Source organism: Nerophis ophidion, linkage group LG18 (assembly GCF_033978795.1).
Source record: "Nerophis ophidion isolate RoL-2023_Sa linkage group LG18, RoL_Noph_v1.0, whole genome shotgun sequence".
NCBI lineage: Eukaryota > Metazoa > Chordata > Actinopteri > Syngnathiformes > Syngnathidae > Nerophis > Nerophis ophidion.
The window spans coordinates 26,372,692-26,397,388 of record NC_084628.1 but is presented as its reverse complement, the minus strand read 5'-3'; the positions used below and the strand labels follow the sequence as shown (position 1 = coordinate 26,397,388).

At 40.8% G+C, this 24,697-nt stretch overlaps 1 protein-coding gene and 1 long non-coding RNA gene across 3 annotated transcripts in view; one reads left to right on the top strand and one right to left on the bottom strand.

Moving 5' to 3' along the window:
- The window catches only part of LOC133537038 (cell adhesion molecule 2-like), a 272,500-nt gene that overhangs the window by 94,635 nt on the left and 153,168 nt on the right, over positions 1–24,697 (top strand). The gene's annotated exons all lie outside the window — the stretch shown is intronic.
- Positions 20,334–24,697, bottom strand: part of LOC133537373 (uncharacterized) — a 38,129-nt gene continuing 33,765 nt past the window's right edge. The window contains exon 3 of the long non-coding RNA XR_009802680.1: positions 20,334–20,436. This is a non-coding gene — a long non-coding RNA (uncharacterized LOC133537373). The remainder of the gene's footprint in view (positions 20,437–24,697) is intronic.

Here is a 24,697-nt window from a genome sequence, read left to right as displayed (position 1 = left end):
GTGGTGTAGATGTTTTCTATTGCATTGTATAGAATGAGAAAGTGTCTATAAAGCATCCTGCATGGGCCACGACAAGATGGCAGGGGTCAAACGTGATGTGTGCAGGGTGAGTGATGTCATGCCTCTACCCTCCATGTGGGTGCAGGGCGAGTGATGTCATGCCTCTACCCTCCATGTGGGTGCAGTGCGAGTGATGTCATGCCTCTACCCTCCATGTGGGTGCAGGGCGAGTGATGTCATGCCTCTACCCTCCATGTGGGTGCAGGGCGAGTGATGTCATGCCTCTACCCTCCATGTGGGTGCAGGGCGAGTGATGTCATGCCTCTACCCTCCATGTGGGTGCAGGGCGAGTGATGTCATGCCTCTACCCTCCATGTGGGTGCAGGGCGAGTGATGTCATGCCTCTACCCTCCATGTGGGTGCAGGGCGAGTGATGTCATGCCTCTACCCTCCATGTGGGTGCAGGGCGAGTGATGTCATGACTCTACCCTCCATGTGGGTGCAGGGCGAGTGATGTCATGCCTCTACCCTCCATGTGGGTGCAGGGCGAGTGATGTCATGACTCTACCCTCCATGTGGGTGCAGGGCGAGTGATGTCATGCCTCTACCCTCCATGTGGGTGCAGGGCGAGTGATGTCATGCCTCTACCCTCCATGTGGGTGCAGGGCGAGTGATGTCATGCCTCTACCCTCCATGTGGGTGCAGGGCGAGTGATGTCATGCCTCTACCCTCCATGTGGGTGCAGGGCGAGTGATGTCATGCCTCTACCCTCCATGTGGGTGCAGGGCGAGTGATGTCATGCCTCTACCCTCCATGTGGGTGCAGGGCGAGTGATGTCATGCCTTTACCCTCCATGTGGGTGCAGGGCGAGTGATGTCATGCCTCTACCCTCCATGTGGGTGCAGGGCGAGTGATGTCATGCCTCTACCCTCCATGTGGGTGCAGGGCGAGTGATGTCATGCCTCTACCCTCCATGTGGGTGCAGGGCGAGTGATGTCATGCCTCTACCCTCCATGTGGGTGCAGGGCGAGTGATGTCATGCCTCTACCCTCCATGTGGGTGCAGGGCGAGTGATGTCATGACTCTACCCTCCATGTGGGTGCAGGGCGAGTGATGTCATGACTCTACCCTCCATGTGGGTGCAGGGCGAGTGATGTCATGCCTCTACCCTCCATGTGGGTGCAGGGCGAGTGATGTCATGCCTCTACCCTCCATGTGGGTGCAGGGCGAGTGATGTCATGCCTCTACCCTCCATGTGGGTGCAGGGCGAGTGATGTCATGCCTCTACCCTCCATGTGGGTGCAGGGCGAGTGATGTCATGCCTCTACCCTCCATGTGGGTGCAGGGCGAGTGATGTCATGCCTCTACCCTCCATGTGGGTGCAGGGCGAGTGATGTCATGCCTCTACCCTCCATGTGGGTGCAGGGCGAGTGATGTCATGCCTCTACCCTCCATGTGGGTGCAGGGCGAGTGATGTCATGCCTCTACCCTCCATGTGGGTGCAGGGCGAGTGATGTCATGCCTCTACCCTCCATGTGGGTGCAGGGCGAGTGATGTCATGACTCTACCCTCCATGTGGGTGCAGGGTGAGTGATGTCATGACTCTACCCTCCATCCTCACCCAGCAGCGTACAGCAGGTGCAGTGGGAAGGTGACCTGCGGTCATTTGTCACGGAGCATAAGGAGCGCTGCCCACCTGCCTTCTAATGTGCGCTCTTAATGGAGTCAAAATGTTAGTGATTTACAGAGCGGAAAGTCACATTTATTTACTGCCGCTGATGAGATTTAATCCTCGCAGGTAGCTAATAAGCTTTTTATCACCCTGCTCCCTCGGTTCTTTGTTGTCGCTAACGAACACACGCTTGCTGTTTATTCAGGTTTAAGGCTGGTTGGGAGGCGTCACGTCTGCTCCCAAAATCTGGAAGCATGTTTAAATGATGCTGGTCTGACAGTCCGGACAAACAGTCCTGTGGAAAACCACTTCCTTTTTCCAAAGTACGTCCTCACACGGCTGCGCCTCCTTAAAAAAATGGTAAACATGTTTGCAAGAGGAGGAGGAGTAAGAAAAAACAAGTCCCAGACTAAAGTCCGATGGGGTGGGGCTCCGTTTGAGACCAGGAAAAACCTGGAGCAAAGCACATATACTGTACCGTAAATTCTGGACGATAATCACTACCTTTTTTCCTACACTTTGACCCACGCGGATTTAAAAAATAGTGCGACCACTTTTTTTTTTCCGCTGACGGCCATTTTGCAGATTTAAAAAATAAAAGACAAGCAAATACACTGAACACGTCTGTTATTGTTTGTGCTATGGCGCCATCTTTTGGACAACTTTGCCCATTGCAAGTGCTGTAGTGCTTTGAACCGCAAGTAAAAATACTTTTCCGTCTTCTAGCCGTTCATAGCGTTCCTACTCGTATGGATTTTTCATTCGTCACTCCAAGAAACGTTTGTAAGTTTTACAATGTAACTAAAACAATTCTTACTTACTAATCCGTCCCATGTCTGTCGGAGTGTTTACATGCATTTTCGTACTTGCTATCGTAATGTGGTCAAGCTAGCGTCGTTAGCTTTAGCCAATATGCTAACATGTTTAGAAGTGTTTGTGTTTAGTATTAATAACTTACAATGGTATTATTTTTGTATTGTTCCGGTTTCACAAAAACCTCAATAAATTCACCAAAACGTCACTGTAGAGTTATTGAGTCTGATAAGCTGATTGGAGAGCTAGCTTGCGCAGCTCGTGGGTCCATGAGGATTACTTTTGTTTTGTTTGATCAACCGTTTTACTGCCGTGTTACAGACACTGTTTGGAAACAATCAAAGTGTAAATAAACATTTACAAAATATTTCCGTTTAAATAACTAATTTCACAACGTATATATCTGTGATTTGTAATCCTGTGTGACTAATAAATGGAGAAAAAAAATATATATTTTCTTACATTTTGTGGGTGTGGCGCTGTATAGTCCGGAAAATACAGTACATATTACCACACACACCTTGAGCATTGAAACGACGGAGGGAGGAGACAGGCGACCGGCCCGCAGCTGCCAGGGGTAAAGCGATGAAAGCTGTTGGCAGCAACGACTTTGTCAGGTCGAAGCCAAGGAAAATGATCCAGACTAGAATGTTTATGTTTGAGCGAGCAAAGACGAATGTAAACATTTCACTTAAATTGTCTATTTCTGCTCTTCAAGTCCATGACAGTTCGCCTTGCAGAGCATACCGCTTTTGCGAGATGTTATCCAGTTTGCAATTTAGTCCAAAAAGGGAAAGGGGTGTTTATACCTATGTTTATTTTGCTTTGGGGTGACGTCATCCACAGAACAAACCCATTTACACACAGACATATAAAACTCATATTTTTGTCACTTAATTGCATGTTTTACGCAATTGTTTTCATGTTGTTAACGTCTTATAATGTTTATGTTCATTGTTTGCATTTATAATTAATGTGTGGACTTATGCTGTCTTTAAGTTGAAGTGGAGTGTTAATTGTTTTTTGTTGTCATTTAGTGGCCACAATAGTTCATGACGTTAAGGTCACGATTCATGATGCAGACACGTTTGTTACTGGATACTTTCTAATACACTTCTGCCTTGGAGACTTTGTATGTGTAAGGAATATGCAACTATAATTATTTGATACTTGTTTATATTGACAATTGTCACCTTTTATATTGTTCAACGATTATTACGTATGTGCTATTGTGTGATTAGCCGTTGTGTAGCTGCTAATTCATAGTAACCCTATAGCCTAGCATGTTTGCCTTTTTTACATAGTTTTAGAATAAAGTGTGTGTTTATTGGAGGATATTTAGATCCCATCAGGTTTTCCAGTTTTGCACGAATAAACATGTTGCAGGACTGCCTGTATCTCACATGATATCACAAACAAGTAAACATGCTGCAGGACCACTTGTATCGCACTTGCAATCACACACAAGTAAAAATGCTGCAGGAATGATTGTATCACACATGATATCACACACAAGTAAATGCGCTGCAGAACTGCTTGCATGGCACATGATATCACACACAACTAAACACACTGCAGGATCGTTTGCAGCGCGCATGATATCACACATTAGAAAACACACTTCAGGACCGCTTGCATCGTACATGATATTACACGCAAGTAAATGTGCTGCAGGACTGCTTGTATCGCATATGATATCACACACAAGTAAACACGCTGCAGGACCGCTTACATCGCACATGATGTCACACACAAGTAAACATGCAGCAGTACTGCTTGCATCGCACATGATATCACACACAAGTAAACATGCAGCAGTACTGATTGTATTGCACGTGATATTACACACAAGTAAACACACTGTAGGACCGCTTGCATAGCACATGATATCACACACAAGTAAACACACTGCAGGACCGCTTGCAGCTTACAATATATCACACACTAAAAAGAACACTGCTGGACCGCTTGCTTCGTACATGATATTACACGCAAGTAAACACGCTGCAGGACTGCTTGTATCGCACATGATTTGACACACCAGTAAACAGTCTGCAAGACTGCTAGTATCCCACATGATATCACACGCAAGTAAACACGCTGCAGGACCGCTTACATCGCACATGATGTCACACACAAGTAAACATGCAGCAGTACTGCTTGCATCGCACATGATATCACACATACGTAAACACGCTACAGGATGGATTGTATGACACATATCACACACAAGAAAACACGCTGCTGAACTGATTGTATTGCACGTGATATTACACACAAGTAAACACACTGTAGGACCGCTTGCATAGCACATGATATCACACACAAGTAAACACGCAGCAGTACTGCTTGCATCGCACATCATATCACACACACGTAAACACGCTGCAGGATGGATCTTATTGCACATATCACGCACAAGTAAACACGCTGCAGGACTGATTGTATCACACGTGATATCACACACAAGTACACACGCTGCAGGACTGCTTGCATAGCACATGATATCACACACAAGTAAACACGCTGCAGGACCGCTTGCATCGCACATGAAATCACTCACAAGTAAACACGCAGCAGTACTGCTTGCATCGCACGTCATATCACACACATGTAAACACGCTGCAGAATGGATTGTATCGCACATATCACGCACAAGTAAACACGCTGCAGGACTAATTGTATCGCACATGATATCACACACAAGTACACACGCTGCAGGACTGCTTGTACCGCACATGATATCCCTTGCTAGTAATCACGCTGCGGGGCCGCTTGTATCGCACATGATATCACACGCAAGTAAACATGCTTGTTTATATTGACAAATGTTCTCATAGTCATTATTGTCACCGACGTCCCACTAGGTCATTATGGTCACCGATGTCCCACTGGGTGTGAGTTTTCCTTGCCCTTATGTGGGCCTACCGAGGATGTCGTGGTGGTTTGTGCAGCCCTTTGAGACACTAGTGATTTAGGGCTATATAAGTAAACATTGATTGATTGATTGATTGAAATGTGCTGTTTTATTATTCGATGTTTATTACATATTTCTAGGTTGTGTGCTATTGTGTGCTTAGTTGTTGTGTAGCTGCTTGTAGCCTATGGCCTGGTATGTTTACCTTTTGTAAAAGACTTGAGTAAAACAGAAGAAATGGTGTGCTTATTTCAGTGTGATGAGGTAATACAACTAAATTGGAGCGTAAACGAGCATCGCTAGTGGAGTACCCAGCATGCCTTGCAGACTGCAAACAACAGTTCAAATTATGTTTGTTGTTAGCGCGTAATCGTCGTTTGTTTGTTGTTTGTCGTCAATTCCTTTTGTCATCAGACCGCCAAAAATAAAGTACTAAGTGGGAAGGAATCTTAGATCATTTTGATCGCCGTGGTCGCCTTTGTTGATGAGTTCCTGGATGTTGTCCATGTATTCTTGCTTTCATGAGTGCGCCCCGCTCGTCCCTACAGATATTAGTTGGGCCAATCCCTCGTTTTGCACGACGCCTTCAAATCACGCCGGCCTTTCATGTATCGACGCATCCGAGCAGCGGCCTGCCCAGCCTAAGAGATGCTGCCAACGCTAATCTCAGCCGGCGTCTAAACAGGAATTCATTAGCGTCGCATGCATAACCAATTCCTGTCTGCGGCCCTTTTCTCTTTCGGGGGCTTTTTAGTAATCCGGAGGTGTGAGCAAGGATATTTAGAGGTGATTTTAATTAGAGCGGGACTCGCCTCCTCCGCAGTGCTGGCAAAAGAAGAGAAGGCATAATAGCTGCGAGACACAAGAAAAGCCTTTTTTACAAACTCGTCGTGCGTCTGATTCCTCAGCGCCGCTCGTGAATGCGACTTGTCTGCCGCAAATCAACACGCTTCTTTGCAAACTTTATTGCCTTTATGTGGAGACACGTGTTAGCTGACTTTCTCCCGACCGGGTTTCACACAGACACGCTCGTTTTTTTAGTTTAGTTTCCCCACACGCCGTCTCGTTTCGGATGAGCATTAAAAACGTACGATACATCTGATGGGTGGGGATGGTCAGAGGATATTTGATGGTATGAAATTGATTGTTGGCATGCACTCGGACTAGACCAGGGGTGGGCAACCAGAATGTTGAAAGAGCCATATTGGAACTAAAATGCACAAAACTAATTTGTCCGGAGCCGTAAAAAATCAAAAGTATTATATACTGTAAGTGTTATACTGAAGGCAACACATGATGTAAGATTCTATATTAGTTATATTGGCCTACTATCAAAATTACTATAAAAGTCTTACATAAGTAATATAATGAAAGCAACACATGATGTAAGTGTCTATATTAGTTATATTAGCCTACTATCAAACTGACTTTACAAGGCTTGTATAAGTGTTATAATAAAGGCAACACAGGATGTAAGTGTCTATATTAGCTACATTAGCCTATCATCAAAATTACTTTAAAAGTCTTATATAAGTGTTATAATGAGGGACAACACATGATGTAAGTGTCTGTATTAGGTATATTGGCCTACTATCAAAATGACTTTAAAAATCTTACATAAGTGTTATAATGAAGGCAACACATGATGTAAGTGTCTATATTAGCTATATTAGCCTACTATCAAAATGATTTTAAAAGTCGTATATAAGTGTTATAATGAGGACAACACATGATGTGTCTATATTAGCTATATTAGCCTACTATCAAAATTACGTTAATAGTCTTATATACAGTAAGTATTACAATCAAGGCAACACATGATGTAAGTGTCTATATTACCCTACTATCAAAATTACTTTAAAAGTATTATATAAGTGTTATAATAACAGTGCAATACGTTTTCAAAAAATGGTCACTACTGCCTAGTTTCTCTTGTTATATTCTTATTTTACTGTTATATTTTTATTCCCATTGTTGCTTTTTATTTTTATTTTTATTGTAATATTTCTCTATTTTGTTTCCATTTAAACCCCCTTATTTACTTTTTATTTTTTAAATTGATCTCAACTCTGTACACTGCTGCTGGGATTTTTATTTTCTTGAAGGAACTCTCCTGAAGGAATCAATAAAGTACTATCTATCTATCTATCTATCTATCTATCTATCTATCTATCTATCTATCTATCTATCTATCTATCTATCTATCTATCTATCTATCTATCTATCTATCTATCTATCTATCTATCTATCTATCTATCTATCTATCTATCTATCTATCTATCCATCTATCTATCCATCCATCCATCCATCCATCTATCTAATGAAAGCAACACATGATGTGTCTATATTAGCTACATCTTATACAAGTGTTATAATGAAGGCAACACATTATGTAAGTGTCTATATTACCCTACTATCAAAATTGTTTAAATACTAAATTGTTTATCGTTCTTCGGTCAATGGTCAAAAAAGCAAACAAACAGTTGTACATTCATAGATTGAAAATAAAAAATGTTGCGGACCGAAGGGGTTTAGACTGAAGTTAAACACTTATTGCGCCTAGCCCTATAAACAATTTCAAGTACAAAATACACTTCCGAAAATTATAAAATGCCCTTTGCATAACTTATTATAAATACACATTATAAACAACATCATAAACAACATGAACGTAGTTCAATTTTACATGAGTAGGACAAAATGTCACTCGCCAAATACTCTCATCAGTGAAGCATTTTTAATATAAACATGTGTTGCCTTCATTATAACACGTATATTTAAAAAAGTTAAATATACGTGTTATAATGAAGGCAACACATGATGTAAGTGTCTATATTAGCTATATTGGTCTACTATCAAAATGACTTTAAAAGTCCTATATAAGTGCTATAAGGAAGGCAACACATTATGTAAGTGTCTATATTAGCCTACTATCAAAATGACTTTAAAAGTCTTATATAAGTGTTATAATGAGGACAACACATGATGTAAGTGTCTATATAAGCTATATTAGCCTACTATCAAAATGACTTTAAAATTCTTATATAAGTGTTATAATGAGGACAACACATGATGTAAGTGTCTATATTAGCTATATTGGCCTACTATCAAAATGACCTTTAAAGTTGTATATAAGTGTTATAATGAAGGCAACACATGATGTAAGTGTCAACATTAGTTATATTAGCCTACTATCAAAATGAATTCCAAAGTCTTATATAAGTGTTATAATAAAGACAACACATTATGTAAGTGTCTATCTTACTTATATTAGCCTACTATCAAAATGACTTTCAAAGACTTATATAAGTGTTATAATGAAGACAATACATGATGTGTCTATATTAGCTATATTAGCCTACTATCAAAATGACTATATGTCGCAAATCTTCGTTGACAGAAATCTTAAAATGTAATATTTATTCTACACATTTTTACAACCTTAATTATGGGTGAGATAACTCCTGGAAATGACTGTCTTAGAATGGCTAAAGGTATAGATGTGTGTGTCCAAATTAAAGGAAACGGCAGACTGTCTTCTTCTAATAGATTTATAAAAAAAAAAAAATTAAGAGCTGGGTAACGTTTGCTGTGGTCTGGAACAACATGGCGCACAAACAACTCTCAGAAATGCATAATAATTTGTCATGAGACATGCAATTACAAATTAGATACACAGAGGACATAAGTAAAGGAAATGAAATGAGCTCAAATATAGCTACAAACGAGGCATAATGATGCATTATGTACATACAGCTAGCCTGAATAGCTTGCAGTCATGTAGTGACCAAACATGCTTGCTTAGCACTCCACACAAGTCAATAACATCAACAAAGCTCATCTTTGTGCATTCACACACAGTATAAAACGTTTGGTGGCCAAAATTAGACACAACAGGAGTGACATAAAACACGTCGGAGAAAGTTGTACATGTAAACAAACTACGGTGAGTTCAAGGACCGCCGAAATGAGTAGGACAAAATAGCACTCGCCAAATACTCTCATCAGTGAAGCATTTTTAATATAAACAATGGGATTTTTAACAATTAGCAAGGTTTGTGTCATATTTGTTGTCCTACACAAACCATATTAAAACAAAAAATATATTTCCCCCCCATCGTTTTCCATTGTCATACACTTTTGGTAAAGCTCCAGGGAGCCTCCGTAACGAGATGCGGTTTGCCGACGCCCAAACTAGTTCAAAGTCTAAAGAGTTTAGTAAGAGTCAGCTCTTGATATTTAAAATGTTTGTCATTCTATTGTTTGCTACACGTGGATCTTGAAGTCATGTAAATATTCTGCCAAAACACACCTGGTCTTAAATCTGTATAATACAAGGGGTGTCCCGATCTGATATTAAATTCAGATATCAGTTTGACATCAGTAAAAAAAAAAAAGTATCATCTTATATGGTCTTATTTAATCTGTCCAATACAAGTTTAATTGTGCAGAGCTGGACAGACAGTTAACATCTAAATGTCCTCAAATAAGCACACCATTTCTTCTATTTTACTAAAGTCATTTACGCAAGCTAAACATGCTAAACTATAGGCTATTAGCAGCTACTCAACAGCTAAGCACACAATGGCACACAAGCTCGACATACGTAATAATCATTGAACAATTAATTGTGACAATTGTCAATATATACAAGTATCAAATAATTATAGTTGCACATTCAAAGTCTCCGAGGCAGAAGTGTGTTAGAAAGCAACCAGTAACAAACGTGTCCGCATCATTCAACTTACTGGGTCTTGAGCTTAACTTCATGAGTTATAGCGACCACTCTGTTTCCCAAAAAAATAACAATTACCACTCCACTTCAACTTAAAGTCGATTTCAGAATGTTAATAATAAACAAGTTAGTGTTTTTCATAACCACCATTGTTCTCCGTTGACTCATTTCACTTGATCAAACCTTTTTTTCCACATTATGAAATGATGCAAGTAAGTATGATTCCTGCTGATGTCGTATTAGATCAATTTCTGTATCACCCCATACCCAGAGCTCCAATATCTGGAGTGTATCGGAAGTGAAAAAGTTGTATAAGGACACCCTTATATAAGACTTTTTAATACCACTTTATTCCCAGATTGCTGGATTGACCACATGCTTTTACCGGAGTGGTCTTATATTCAGCATAATCTAGAATTTTGATATGGTTCTATATTTGGTACAGTTTTATGTTAGGTATGGTCTTATATTCAGTGCGATCTTATATTCAATGTGGTCTTATATTCGTTATGGTCTCATGTTTGGTATGGCCTTATATTTGGTATGGTGTTTTATTTGGTAGGGCCTTATATTTGGTATGGTCTTATATTTAGTGAGGTCATATTCGGTATGGTCTGACAGTCTGCATTGTTTTATATTCAGCACGGTCTTATATTCGGTGTGACCTTATATTTGGTATGGTCTTACATACGGTATGATTTTATATGCGGTATGGTCTTATATTCGGTGTGGTCTTATATTCGGTATGGCCTTATATTGTGTGTGGTCTTATATTTGGTATGGCCTCATGTTCGGTGTGGTTTTATATTCGGGTTGGTCTTATATTCGGTGTGGTCTTATATTTGTTATGGCCTTATGTTTTGGTATGGTCTTATATTCGATATGGTCTGACATTTAGTGTGGTCAGGTTTGGCATGGTCTTATGTTTGGTGTGGTCTTATATTCTGCTTGGTCTTATTCTCGGTAGGGTCTTATATTCAGCATGTTTTATATTCGGTATGGTCTTATATTCGGCATAGTCTTATAGTTGGTGTGGTCTTATATTCAGCGTGGTCTTATATTCAATATGGTTTTATGTTTAGTATGGTCTTATATTCGGTTAAATCTTATATTTGGCATGGTCTTATATTCAGTAATGTCTTCTATTCGGTATGGTTTTATATTTGGTGTGGCCTTATGTTCGGTATGGTCTTATATTCGGTTTTGTCTTACAGTCAGTGTTGTCATGTTTGGCATGGTCTTATATATGGTGTGGTATTATATTCTGCATCGTCTTATTTTCAGTATGGTCTTATATTCGGCATGTTTTATATTTGGCATTATCTTATTATTGGTATGGTCTTACATTCGGTATATTTTTTATATTTGGCATGGTCTTAAATTCAGTATGTTTTTTATATTCAGTATGTTTTTATATTCAGCCTGGTCTTATATTCGACGTGGTCTTATATTTGGTATGGTCTTATATTCGGTTTAGTCTTATTTTTGGCATGGTCTTATAGTCAGTAATGTCTTATATTTGGCATGGTTTTATATTTGGCTTGGCCTTCTATTCAGTATGGTCTTATATTCTGCATGATCTTATATTCGGCATGAACTTATATTGGATATAGTCTTCTATTCGGCACGGTCTTATATTTGGCATGGTCTTAAACTGTTGTAAAATATGTTAATTGAAAACACAATTAAAGAGGTACTATGATTAAAAACAAACAAAGATTGTTTCTGCAATCTTTGTGCTTTTCAGCGTTTCAACAATCAAAGTGACATTTCCTTCAGGGTTCCCACACCTTGGAAGCCTGAGAGTTATTTCATGAGAAAAGGCTCATAACAAAATAAATGAAGCAAGTGATGTGGCTAAGGACATATTTTCTTTCTTTTTCTTTCTTTTATTTTCTTAGTTTATTTTGAACATGAATATTTACAACACAGTACGTCAGACAGTAAAATATTACCTCACCTCTCATCATGCCCGAAAAGGAGTAGAAAGAAGCAAAGCTTATTTAATCAATCAATGTTTACTTATATAGCCCTAAATCACTAGTGTCTCAAAGGGCTGCACAAACCACCACGACATCCTCGGTAGGCCCACATAAGGGCAAGGAAAACTCACACCCAGTGGGACGTCGGTGACAATGATGACTATGAGAACCTTAGAGAGGAGGAAAGCAATGGATGTCGAGCGGGTCTAACATGATACTGTGAAAGTTCAATCCACAATGGATCCAACACAGTCGCGAGAGTCCAGTCCAAAGCGGATCCAACACAGCAGCGAGAGTCCCGTTCACAGCGGAGCCATCAGGAAACCATCCCAAGCGGAGGCGGATCAGCAGCGCAGAGATGTCCCCAGCCGATACACAGGCAAGCAGTACATGGCCACCGGATCGGACCGGACCCCCTCCACAAGGGAGAGTGGGACATAGAAGAAAAAGAAAAGAAACGGCAGATCAACTGGTCTAAAAAGGGAGTCTATTTAAAGGCTAGAGTATACAAATGAGTTTTAAGGTGAGACTTAAATGCTTCTACTGAGGTGGCATCTCGAACTGATACCGGGAGGGCATTCCAGAGTACTGGAGCCCGAACGGAAAACGCTCTATAGCCCGCAGACTTTTTTTGGGCTTTGGGAATCACTAACAAGATTTCTTGCCGTGACATATGGTACAATACAATCGGCAAGATAGGATGGAGCTAGACCGTGTAGTATTTTATACGTAAGTAGTAAAACCTTAAAGTCACATCTTAAGTGCACAGGAAGCCAGTGCAGGTGAGCCAGTACAGGCGTAATATGATCAAACTTTCTTGTTCTTGTCAAAAGTCTAGCAGCCGCATTTTGTACCAACTGTAATCTTTTAATGCTAGACATGGGGAGACCTGAAAATAATACGTTACAGTAGTCGAGGCGAGACGTAACAAACGCATGGATAATGATCTCAGCGTCTTTAGTGGACAGAATGGAGCGAATTTTAGCGATATTACGGAGATGAAAGAAGGCCGTTTTAGTAACGCTTTTAATGTGTGCCTCAAAGGAGAGAGTTGGGTCGAAGATAATACCCAGATTCTTTACCGTGTCGCCTTGTTTAATTGTTTGGTTGTCAAATGTTAGAGTTGTATTATTAAATAGAGTTCGGTGTCTAGCAGGACCGATAATCAGCATTTCCGTTTTTTTGGCGTTGAGTTGCAAAAAGTTAGCGGACATCCATTGTTTAATTTCATTAAGACACGCCTCCAGCTGACTACAATCCGGCGTGTTGGTCAGCTTTAGGGGCATGTAGAGTTGGGTGTCATCAGCATAACAGTGAAAGCTAATACCGTATTTGCGTATGACGTCACCTAGCGGCAGCATGTAGATGCTGAAGAGTGCAGGGCCAAGGACCGAACCCTGGGGAACTCCACACGTTACCTTAACGTAGTCCGAGGTCACATTGTTATGGGAGACACACTGCATCCTATCAGTAAGATAAGAGTTAAACCAAGACAGGGCTAAGTCTGACATACCAATTCGTGTTTTGATACGTTCTAATAAAATATTATGATCGACGGTATCGAAAGCAGCGCTAAGATCGAGGAGCAGCAACATAGATGACGCATCAGAATCCATCGTTAGCAATAGATCATTAGTCATTTTTGCGAGGGCTGTCTCCGTGGAGTGATTTGCCCTGAAACCGGATTGAAAGGTTTCACATAGATTGTTAGACGCTAAGTGTTCATTTAACTGCTCCGCAACAATTTTTTCAAGGATTTTTGAAATAAAGGGAAGGTGAGACACCGGTCGGTAGTTTACCATGAGGTCAGGATCGAGGTTAGGTCTTTTAAGAAGAGGATGAATAACCGCTTTTTTGAATGCTAGGGGAACAGTGCCCGAGGAAAGTGATAAGTTTATAATATTTAGCACTGATGGACCTAATAATACAAAGAGCTCCTTGATCAGTTTCCCAGGAAGAGGGTCAAGTAAACATGTTGTCTGTTTTATTCCATTTACACGTTGTAACAATTCCTCTAATGTTATTTCCTCAAAACGAGAGAAACTATTTTGGAGGGCAGTATCCGCCGTATATACCATCGTATCAGTGTTAATAGAACCCCGTTGTAGCTGGGACGCATTGTCTTTAATCTCCTTTCTAATGACTTCAATTTTCTTACTAAAGAATTGCATAAAGTCATCAGCTGAGTGGGTGGAGCTACTGGAAGGAGTCCCTTGTTGGGTTAGCGATGCAACCGTACTAAACAAAAATTTAGGATCGTTTTTATTACGGTGGATGAGATTTGAGTGATATTTAGCTTTAGCTAAGGTAAGCATGCGTTTATAAGTTATTAAACCATCACTCCATGCTTGATGGTGCACCTCAAGTTTAGTCGTGCGCCATTTGCGTTCCAGCTTTCTACATAATAATTTCTGAGCTCTAGTTTCTTCTGTAAACCATGGGGTGCGCTTTTTTGGAGCCTTTTTTAACTTTAGCGGTGCTATGTTATCAATGGTTTTGCGCAGGGCGTCGTTAAAGTTGTCAGTGAGGTTATCAATAGAGCCCACATACTTTGGGAATGGTGCCATTACCGAGGGCAGTAGGTCAGCAAGAGTTGTCGTTGTGGCTGTATTAATGTTGCGGCTGCTATAGCAGTTATTATTATTATTAGTTTGACGAACATGCGTCTGAACCTCGAATTTTATAAGGTAATGATCGGACAATACTTTAGTATACGGGAGTATCGTAACTTTGGAAACGGTGATACCCCTGACAAGCACTAGGTCTATCGTATTACCGTTGCGATGCGTGGGTTCATTTATTATTTGTGTGAGACCACAGCTATCAATTACAGTCTGGAGCGCTACGCACGGTGGGTCCGATGGGGTATTCATATGGATATTAAAGTCCCCCATTATGATTATATTATCGGCGTGTGTCACTAGATCAGCAACGAACTCTGAGAATTCATTGATAAAGTCCGAATAGGGCCCTGGGGGGCGGTAGATAACAGCCAGGTGTAAAGGCAGCGGTGTGACAGACCTCATAGTAAGCACCTCAAACGATTTATATTTATTATTTATGTTAGGACTAAGGTTAAAGTTTTCGTTGTATATTAGTGCGACCCCCCCACTCCTTTTAAGCGGACGGGCAATATGGGCATGTGTAAAGTTAGGAGGACATGCCTCATTTAGCGCAAAAAAGTCGTTTGGTTTAAGCCAGGTTTCGCTGAGACCGATGACGTTAAGATTGTTGTCTCTGATAATATCATTAACTAACAACGTTTTGGGAGACAATGATCTTATGTCTAAAAAACCTATATTATAGGTAGTGGGCTGTTTTAGGGAGTTTTTGATCAAATTATCCGTAGTAGCAATATTAATAATGTTGTGTTTATTATGCCCAGTGCATTTAGTATAATTACGACCATATCTAGGAATTGATACGACAGGAATTTTCCGATTGTTTGATTATTGCTTTGATAAACTGCACGCATCATGGTTAGCCACCTCAGTAACGGGGATTTTCCGATTGTTTGTTTGTTGCTTTGATAAACTGCACGCATCATAGTTAGCCACCTCGGTAAAACACATGTCCAACTCTGAAACACTCAAAGTAGAAAAAACTTGTTCTAATTTAACTGACTCCTTACCCAGACCAGTAGTCTCGCATTTTCCATTTAAATCCGTCTTCAGGATGGAGGGAAGTGGTGTTCTGTGGGGATTAGCCTTCTGCTTTGTTTTTAGCCCCGCTCGACATCCGCGTTTCCGATCACACCGCTGGCGTCTGCTCCGTAGACGGCCCCCGCTGCTACTATACTCCCCTGCTTCACAGGCCGCTGGATGTAGCCGCCGACGTATTCCCATGCTAGTTAGCACGTTTAGCACGCACGCGTCTATCAGTCCAAAACGGCCCGATATGTCCACATCCAGAAGTGTCTGGCGGTCGTACGTGATCACGGAGTGACCACGATGTGAGCCAGCCATAAAGTTTGTAGAATTGTCCGGTATTTCTGCCAAATGTTCCATCTTTAGCAAGAGCCCCTCAAGGTCGCAGCCTGTCCGGGCGCCGCCATCTTATATATATATATATATATATATATATATTTTTATATATATATATATATATATAATCCTACCCCTTTCCCACGTCAGAGCGCCCACAAATACATACATACATCTACTGACCCTCTTTACAGCAAAATATCAAAATGACATCCGTGGATGAGCAATACAACAGTTCTGTAACATGTAATTAACTGATCCAGTCATTACCAACATACTGAGATGAAGAATATCTTATTTTCAATAAGGTTGAAAGTGTTTCTCATAATTCTTCTTCTTTGTACTTTGTAAGCACTATTCATTTGAACAGCCTCTTAAAGTAGATCATATCAGTACAATGTTTAACTTTTTTACTTAATCCATTCCATTATTTAATTCCACATATTGAAATGCTAAAGGTTTTAAAGGCCTACTGAAATGAGATTTTCTTATTTAAACGAGGATAGCAGGTCCATTCTATGTGTCATACTTGATCATTTCGCGATATTGCCGTATTTTTGCTGAAAGGATTTAGTAAAGAACATCCACAATAAAGTTTGCAACTTTTGGTGCTGATAAAAAAGCGTTGTCTTTACCGGAAGTTGCAGACGATGATGTCACAAGGGTGAGGGCTCCTCATGTCTTCACATTGTTTTTAATGGGAGCCTCCAGCAGCAAGAGCTATTCGGACTGAGAAAACGACAATTTCCCCATTAATTTGAGCGTGGATGAAAGATTTGTGGATGATGATATTGATAGTGAAGGACTAGAAAAAAAACCAAATAATAAAATAAAATAAGAAGCGACGGCTCCGGGCGGTGGCAGTGTGAGCGTTTCAGATGCAATTAGACACATTTACTAAGATAATTCTGGAAGATCCCTTATCTGCTTAATGTTTTAATAGTGTTTTAGTGAGATTGTAAAGACATACCTCGAGGTTGGATGGCTGCGGTGAACACGCCAGTGTCTCGGAGAGAAGCCGAGGAGCCAAGCTCACAGCTGCCTTTTAAACAGGTACTGCAGTAGGACGAATAATCCAGTGATGTCTCCGGTAAGATATATATCACAATTTTCCCATCCAAAAACATGCTGGTTGACGTAGAGAAACATGTTCGCTTGACCGCTCTGTGTTAAAAACAAAGAAACACCGCCTGTGTCTCGGTGCTAAAGACAGCTGCAATCCACCGCTTTCCACCAACAGCTTTGTTCTTTATAGTCTCCATTATTAATTGAACAAATTGCAAAAGATTCAGCAACACAGATGTCCATATTACTATGTAATTATGCGATGAAAAGAGACGACTTTTAGCCGTAACTGGTGCTGAGATCATATTTCCTGACAGTCCGTGACGTCACGCGCACGCGTCATCATTCCGCAAAGTTTTCAACAGGATACCTCGCGGGAAATTTAAAATTGCAATTTAATCAACTAAACCGGCCGTATTGGCATGTGTTGCAATGTTAATATTTCATCATTGATATATAAACTATCAGACTGCGTGGTCGGTAGTAGTGGGTTTCAGTAGGCCTTTAAGTGTTGTACGTGCATACAAATGTTTTAAATTAGATTTTCCTCTAAGGTTGTATTTCTCCGCTTTAGTTGAGAAGAATTGTTGTACATTCTTTGGTAGCAGGTTATAGTTTGCTTTGTACATCATTTTAGCGGTTTGCAATTTTACTCATCGAGCTTTAATATTTTTGACTCATTAAATAAAGGGTTTTTATGTTCTCCATATCCAACATAATGTATTATTCTAATTGATCTTTTTTGTAACACAGTTAATGAATGTAGCACACATTTGCAATTATTTCCCCATATTTCTGCACAATAACTCAGATATGGTAACACTAGCGAGCAGTAGAGAATATAAAGTGATTTTTGGCCCAGGATGTATTTTAAACTGTGTGTGCACAGAATGTTAATGTACAAAGATATATTCTTCAAGTACTTTAAGTTAAAGGAAACAGTCCGAATTTACACGTCAAGTGTACCTCATTCAACACTTACATGAAGTACTTAGCGGAGAGTAGCAGTACTCGCACAGATCGTTGATAAAGTACATTAATTTGCATGCTATCATTACTGCATTTTCGGTATCGATATTTCAACTTTCTCCATTGTATTAGAAGTAATTAGATGAATATGAGCATTTACGATACCAACAAAGCAACAACAACAAAGCTTAAAACCGTAAAATATATACTGTATAAATGTATATACATATGTCAAAATCAGATCAGTTTTGTATCTGGTTTTGTATCAAGTATACTTTGTGGATATTAAGAGTTTTGTTTTGTTTATATTGTCTAAGGAAGTGATTAACATTATTAACTGGTGAGAGGGGTAATTCCAATAATAAATAGTATATCTATATTGTGGTCGCGTGCATAATCAAGTATACTTTGTGGCTTTTTGGAGTTCTTGTTTTTGTGTATGTTGTTCAAGGCGATAATTATCATTAATAACTGGTGAGAGAATAAATGTCATATCTATTTTGTGCGTGATCAAGTATTTCCCAGGATGTTACTTTGTGGATTATTTTGAGTTGTTTTTGTTTTTGTTTTGCAAGCCGATGATCATCATTAATAACTGGTAGGAGGGGTAATTCCAATTTTAAATGGTGTATGTACCTATGGCATATCTACGTCATTATTCAGCATGCCATTGTAACTTATGCTGTCCACTTTTATTTATACGCAGCAATAAGATATGGGTTGACGGCAGTCATCTTTGTACGTATTTTCCAGGCTGTAGAGCTCATTGGATATAGGCCACACCCACCAAAATTAAGACGAAAATGTATATTGTCCCCTATATTAGCCGCACCGAACTATAAATCACAGATATATTTACATTGTGAAATGAGTTATTTACACAGAAATATTGTGCAAATGTTATTTTCATACCTTGATTGTTTTCAAACGATGGCTGTAACACGGCAGTAAAACGGCGTTTAAAAAAACAGAAGCCATAGTCATGGACCCGCTAGCTGCGCTAGTTCGCCCTCCAATCAGCTAAACAAACTCACCCTCTCCCCGGTGACGTTTTGGTGAATTTACTAAGGAGTTTGTGAAACTGAAACAACACAAAAAGAATGCCATTGTAAGGTAATAATACTAACAGACACCTTGTAGCTTATTGACTAATGCATAAAGCATCACACATGGGACGCATTAGTAAGTAAGAATAGTTTTTGTTACGACGGATCGTTTCCCCAAGATACAGACGGAACTCCGGAGGTAGCATGTTTATTTTTCATAAATCAGGCATAAACCAAAAAAAACAGGAGAGCGTGCTGATAACACGGGTAGCTACGGAAAAGCTAGCTGGAAAGCTTAGCGTGGAATACAAGCAAACAAATGGCGAAGCTTAGCTCAGGAATCAAACGGTAAACACAGGTCTCCCGTCCAAAGGCAAAACCCAGTAACTACATTTTGGTCAAAACTGAGCTGATAATAATTTTGGAGTTCCTAGGTGATATGCTTTACATTAGTGTATGCGATATTGTAATTTGTTCCGTAAGTAAGCTGTTACGCGCATGGCAGGACCTAGCAACTACCACATAACCGCATAGATACAACAGAAAAACCTAGTATCTCAAGGGACCAATCGGAGCTTCTTTGTCAGTCGCCTTATTGTCTTTAATGAGACATTTACACGAATGTCAACCTGATTATGTGATATTATAGCACGAGGGGATATTTGGAAGATTGGCCCAGGACGTTGCAAGCACCTTCATTTAATGTATTGTTCTTGATTCTTCCCCTTGCATACTCTTTTGGGCAGATAACTGTGGAGTTCAAAATAAACACTGGACGTTGTACACGGCTCTTGCCCAATGTGCAAACGCAGAATGGGGCTCACCTGAGATTGTGATAAAATATCTGGAGAAAGGGCACACGTTCATGAGAGCAGATTCAATCCATGGCTCAATCGGCAAGAAAATGAAAGCTCAAGAAAACATCTATACGTTTGATGACTTTGTAAATCTTTGTAAGACAGCATCAAGATAGATTTGTTTTCCTTTGTTTTCTCAAAATCAGCTAGAAGTGAGTTACTAGGATTTGCCTTTGGACGGGAGAGGTGTGGAAGTCTCCGAACCCGATCCTCGGTTGCGTCACGTGAAACACCACACCCTGGCGAAGCGGTTACAATCTTTTAATGATTTTCACAATACTTAGAATGTTCAAAGTCCTTTTAGCTTTTCAGCTCATGCACAAGGTCGTCTCTTCCGCTTGTTCTTTCGTCTGGCAGTGTCACTCTCGTTCGCTAGCCCCCCTCATGGTTTCCAACGCTGCTGATAAAGGGAACAGGTGATTAGAAAACTCTTTCCAGCTGAGGTATTTACTCACTTGTCTGCCGCTTCATGGTCGGCCCCTGCACACGCCCCGCCTGCAGGGAACGCATGGACCACGCCCCTCTCCACAACTTGTAACTTGTTGCATGAAGCAAACAATCAATCAATCAATCAATCAAAGTTTATTTATATAGCCCTAAATCACAATTGTCTCAAAGGGCTGCACAAGCCTCAACAACATCCTTTGTTCAGATCCCACATCAGGGCAAGGAAAAACTCAATCCAAAGGGATACAATGAGAAACCTTGGAGAGGACCCCAGATACAGGGGAACTTCCCTCCCTAAGGCGACCGGTGCAATGGACGTAAGTAATAAAACCTTTAAGTCACATCTTAAGTGCACAGGAAGCCAGTGCAGGTGAGCCAGTATAGGCGTAATATGATCAAACTTTCTTATTCTTCAAAAAAGAAGTCAACAAAGACTGTCAGCCAACCGAAAACTCAAAGGACTATACGTTGCGCCTCATCTCCTGCTTTTACTTTACCAAAACATTGTTCAACCCATCCTTATGTACTGTTCCACATGTTTTTTCACCATGCTTTCTGTAACCAACCGGACCAAACTCACACACATTACAAACATAGCAGCTAAAATCATCGGCCTACCCACACCAAACATTTCCGATTTAAACTACAGGTCCATCACTCGACTGGCAAACACAATAGTCCAGGATATCAGTCACCCGCTACACAAATACATAATCCCACTACCATCAGGGCGCAGGTACGGAACAATCAAATTCCGGAGGGCCCGCCTCAGGAAAAGCCTTATCCCTGCAGCTATAGCCGCCCTAAACAGCAGGCCTGGCCGACCCGTCTGATAAAGCCTGTAAATGTGTTGGTCATGTATGATGTCTTTTTGTTATTTTTGTTTTGTGATGTGCAATGTCTATATGTTTAAATGTACGGCAGTGAAAATAAGTTTCCCCACGCGGACCAATAAATCTAAATCTAAATCTAATCTTCTTGTCAAAAGTCTAGCAGCCGCATTTTGTATCAACTGTAATCTTTTAATGTTAGACATAGGATGACCCGAAAATAAAATGTTACAGTAATGGAGACAAGACGTAACGAACGCACAAGACAGCCAGACTGAGTGTGGCGAAAAGTACGAATAGATAGCTCTCCGATAGCTCTCTGATTAGTGCCCGGTAGCAGGTGAGTGTCCTGAACACTAATCGGAGGCAGGTGAAAATAATCATAACCTTTGGCAACCAAGAAAACACAAACCCAGGGGTGCTAAAACATAACTAAGGTAGTCTTTTAACTAAACAAAACATGATTTGGGCAGCGGATCATGACAGTTTAAGTTATATTGTAAAACTTACAAACGTTGCTCAGAGTGATACATGAAGATTTTGTTCGTGTAAAAACGCTATGGACGGCTAGAAGACGGAGCAGCACTATGGTTGAAAAAAAAAAAAAGAACACTATCGATAAATGGAAGGACACTGCAGCGCCTGCAGTGAGCAAGTTTGTCCATAAGATGGTGCCGCTGTACAGACAATAAAACACCATGCCAGCGTTTTTTTGAGTAAAAGTATCTTTATTATTGCTGTCAGTGACTAACTGTCCATTATCAAACATGATCTTGCAAAAATGTGTATATACATTTTAAGAATAATTTGAAAAACATTGAAACGTTTGATGTTTTTAATGGTCATTTTCCTTTAACATATTTTGTATGAAAGTACAGTAGGAGAGGAGTACAGTATGCACTACTACAAGCAATGGAACATTACTTTTGCTGCAAGGTTTCATGCTTGTACTGGACTGTGCTTCCTCGGAGCTCCACGACACGATAAGAACTTTTGGTAACACTTTAGAATGGGGAACATATTCACCATTAATTAGTTGCTCATTAACAGGTTAGGGTTAGAGTTGGGGTTAGGGTTAGAGCAGTGTTTCTCAAACACTGTGCCGTGTGCCGTGAGATACAGTCTGGTGTGCCATGGAAGATTATTTAATTTCACCTATTTGGGTTAAAAATATATTTTTTGCAAACCATTAATTATAGTCTCCAAATTATCAGAATCAGTATCAGAATCAGACATACAGTATTTTATTAATCCCCGATGGGAAATAAACATTTTCAGCACAATCCCATTCAAGATCAGACCAACATTACAGGGAGACAGAACAGGATCGCTGACGGGTCTGCCAACTTCCGGCGCCCCTTACAAAAAAGGTGAGATACAGGTAAACAAGTGGGGGGGAATGGGAGTAAAACATAAAAGATGACAACAAAATAAAATAAAATGAAAACATCGGTCTAAGCCTGGGCCCTTGGAGAGGGGGTCCAGACCGAGGCAAAGGGAAAAAAACAACTCATAGCTATAGTACACATCCCTCTTACATGTGTGTAAGAGGGAAACATCAGACATCAAAGAACACTAAGGACATGAAAGACATTAAAGTAGCGGAGCTGACGCAACCGAACACTTCTACATACAGCTATGAATAAAAAGTAAAAGCATACTTGCCAACCTTGAGAGCTCCGATTTCGGGAGGTGGGGGGGCGTGGTCGGGGGTCGGGCACGGGGCGTGGTTAAGAGGGGAGGAGTGTATTTACAGCTGTTGTGTGGCAGTTGTGCACTGCCTTTTCTAAAGTAGAAATACATTAGATTATTTACATTAGGTTATTTACAATCGGGGGAGATGGGATGTGATTGGAGGAGGATTAGTAAAGGGTTGACGTTGCCTGGAGGTGTTGTGGTGCATGTACAGTAGATGGCAGTATTGTCATGTTTAAGAGTGTCACATGCTGTTTACGGCAGACGAACTGCCTTATGGTAGAGTGGTAGACGTAAACGTGACTGCTGCTGTTGTGTGTTGTTACTGCGCCGGGAGGACTTAATGAAACTACCTAACAATAAACCCACATAAGAAACGAAGAACTCGCCCTCGATCATTCTACAGTTATAACGTCATTGGGCAGACACGCTCCCAGACACGTCACTCAGGTCCTCATAGAGCTGGAGGGGGCGTGGCCTCCAGCTCTGCCTGAATTTCAGGAGATTTTCAGGAGAAAATTTGTCCCGGGAGGTTTTCGGGAGAGGCGCTGAATTTTGTGAGTCTCCCGGAAAATCCGGGAGGATTGGCAAGTATGAGTAAAGGAAACATATACACCGTCGTCTGCTGGGGTGGAGGGAGCATGGCCAGAGACAGGAGCAGACCCAACAAAGCAACCAAGAGAGCCGACTCCACTTTTGGACGCCAACCAACTCTCGGCCAGTGTCCAGTCCGCATGGATGAGCAAGGATTAGTCCAAGGAGACTTAGTTGTCCGATACCTGCTCATTCAGCCAAGACACTGTGAAACTTGTCCGTCCCGGCGCTCAGTGCCAGCTCCGCTGCCCTGTCTCTTCATCCACATCTCCTCCAGTCTCTCCAAACTGACTCTGGTGTGGTAGAGACCCAGCAGCTGGTCTCCATGGCCAAAAGGCTCCCGGGAGGCAGATCCAGAAGTCCACAAAAAGCACAGCAGAGGTCACGAAAGTGCCACCCCTTGTCACACAGTCGCAAAGGGTCCCGGACCAAAAGGCCCCAAAAAAAAAAAAAAAAAAAAAAAAAAATATATATATATATATATATATATATATATATATATATATCATAACACATGAAAAGAAGAGGGAAACACAAAAGGATGACACAAGAGCACAATATCAGCAGCCAGTACAGCGGCGTCAGCTTGGAAAAATAAAAAAAAGGATGTGTTGTTGTTGAGTGTCGCTACTGACTATAGTTCGGCAGAGTAACCGCGTAATACTCTTCCATATCAGTTGGTGGCAGCCGGTAGCTAATTGCTCCGTAGATGTCGAAAACAGCGGGAGGCTGCGTGCAGGTCAAAAGGTATCTAATGATTAAACCAAAAATGAACAAAAGTTGAGTGCCCCTAAGAAAAGGCACTGAAGCTTAGGGAAGGCTTTGCAAAACAAAACTAAAACTGAACTGGCTACAAAGTAAACAAAAACAGAATGCTGGACGACAGCAAAGACTTACTGTGGAGCAAAGACGGCGTCCACAATATACATCCGAACATGACATGACAATCAACAATGTCCACACACAAAGAAGGATAAAAACAACCGAAATATTCTTGATTGCTAAAACAAAGTAGATGAGGGAAATATCGCTCAAAGGAAGACATGAAACTGCTACAGGAAAATACCATAAAAAGAGAAAAAGCCACCAAAA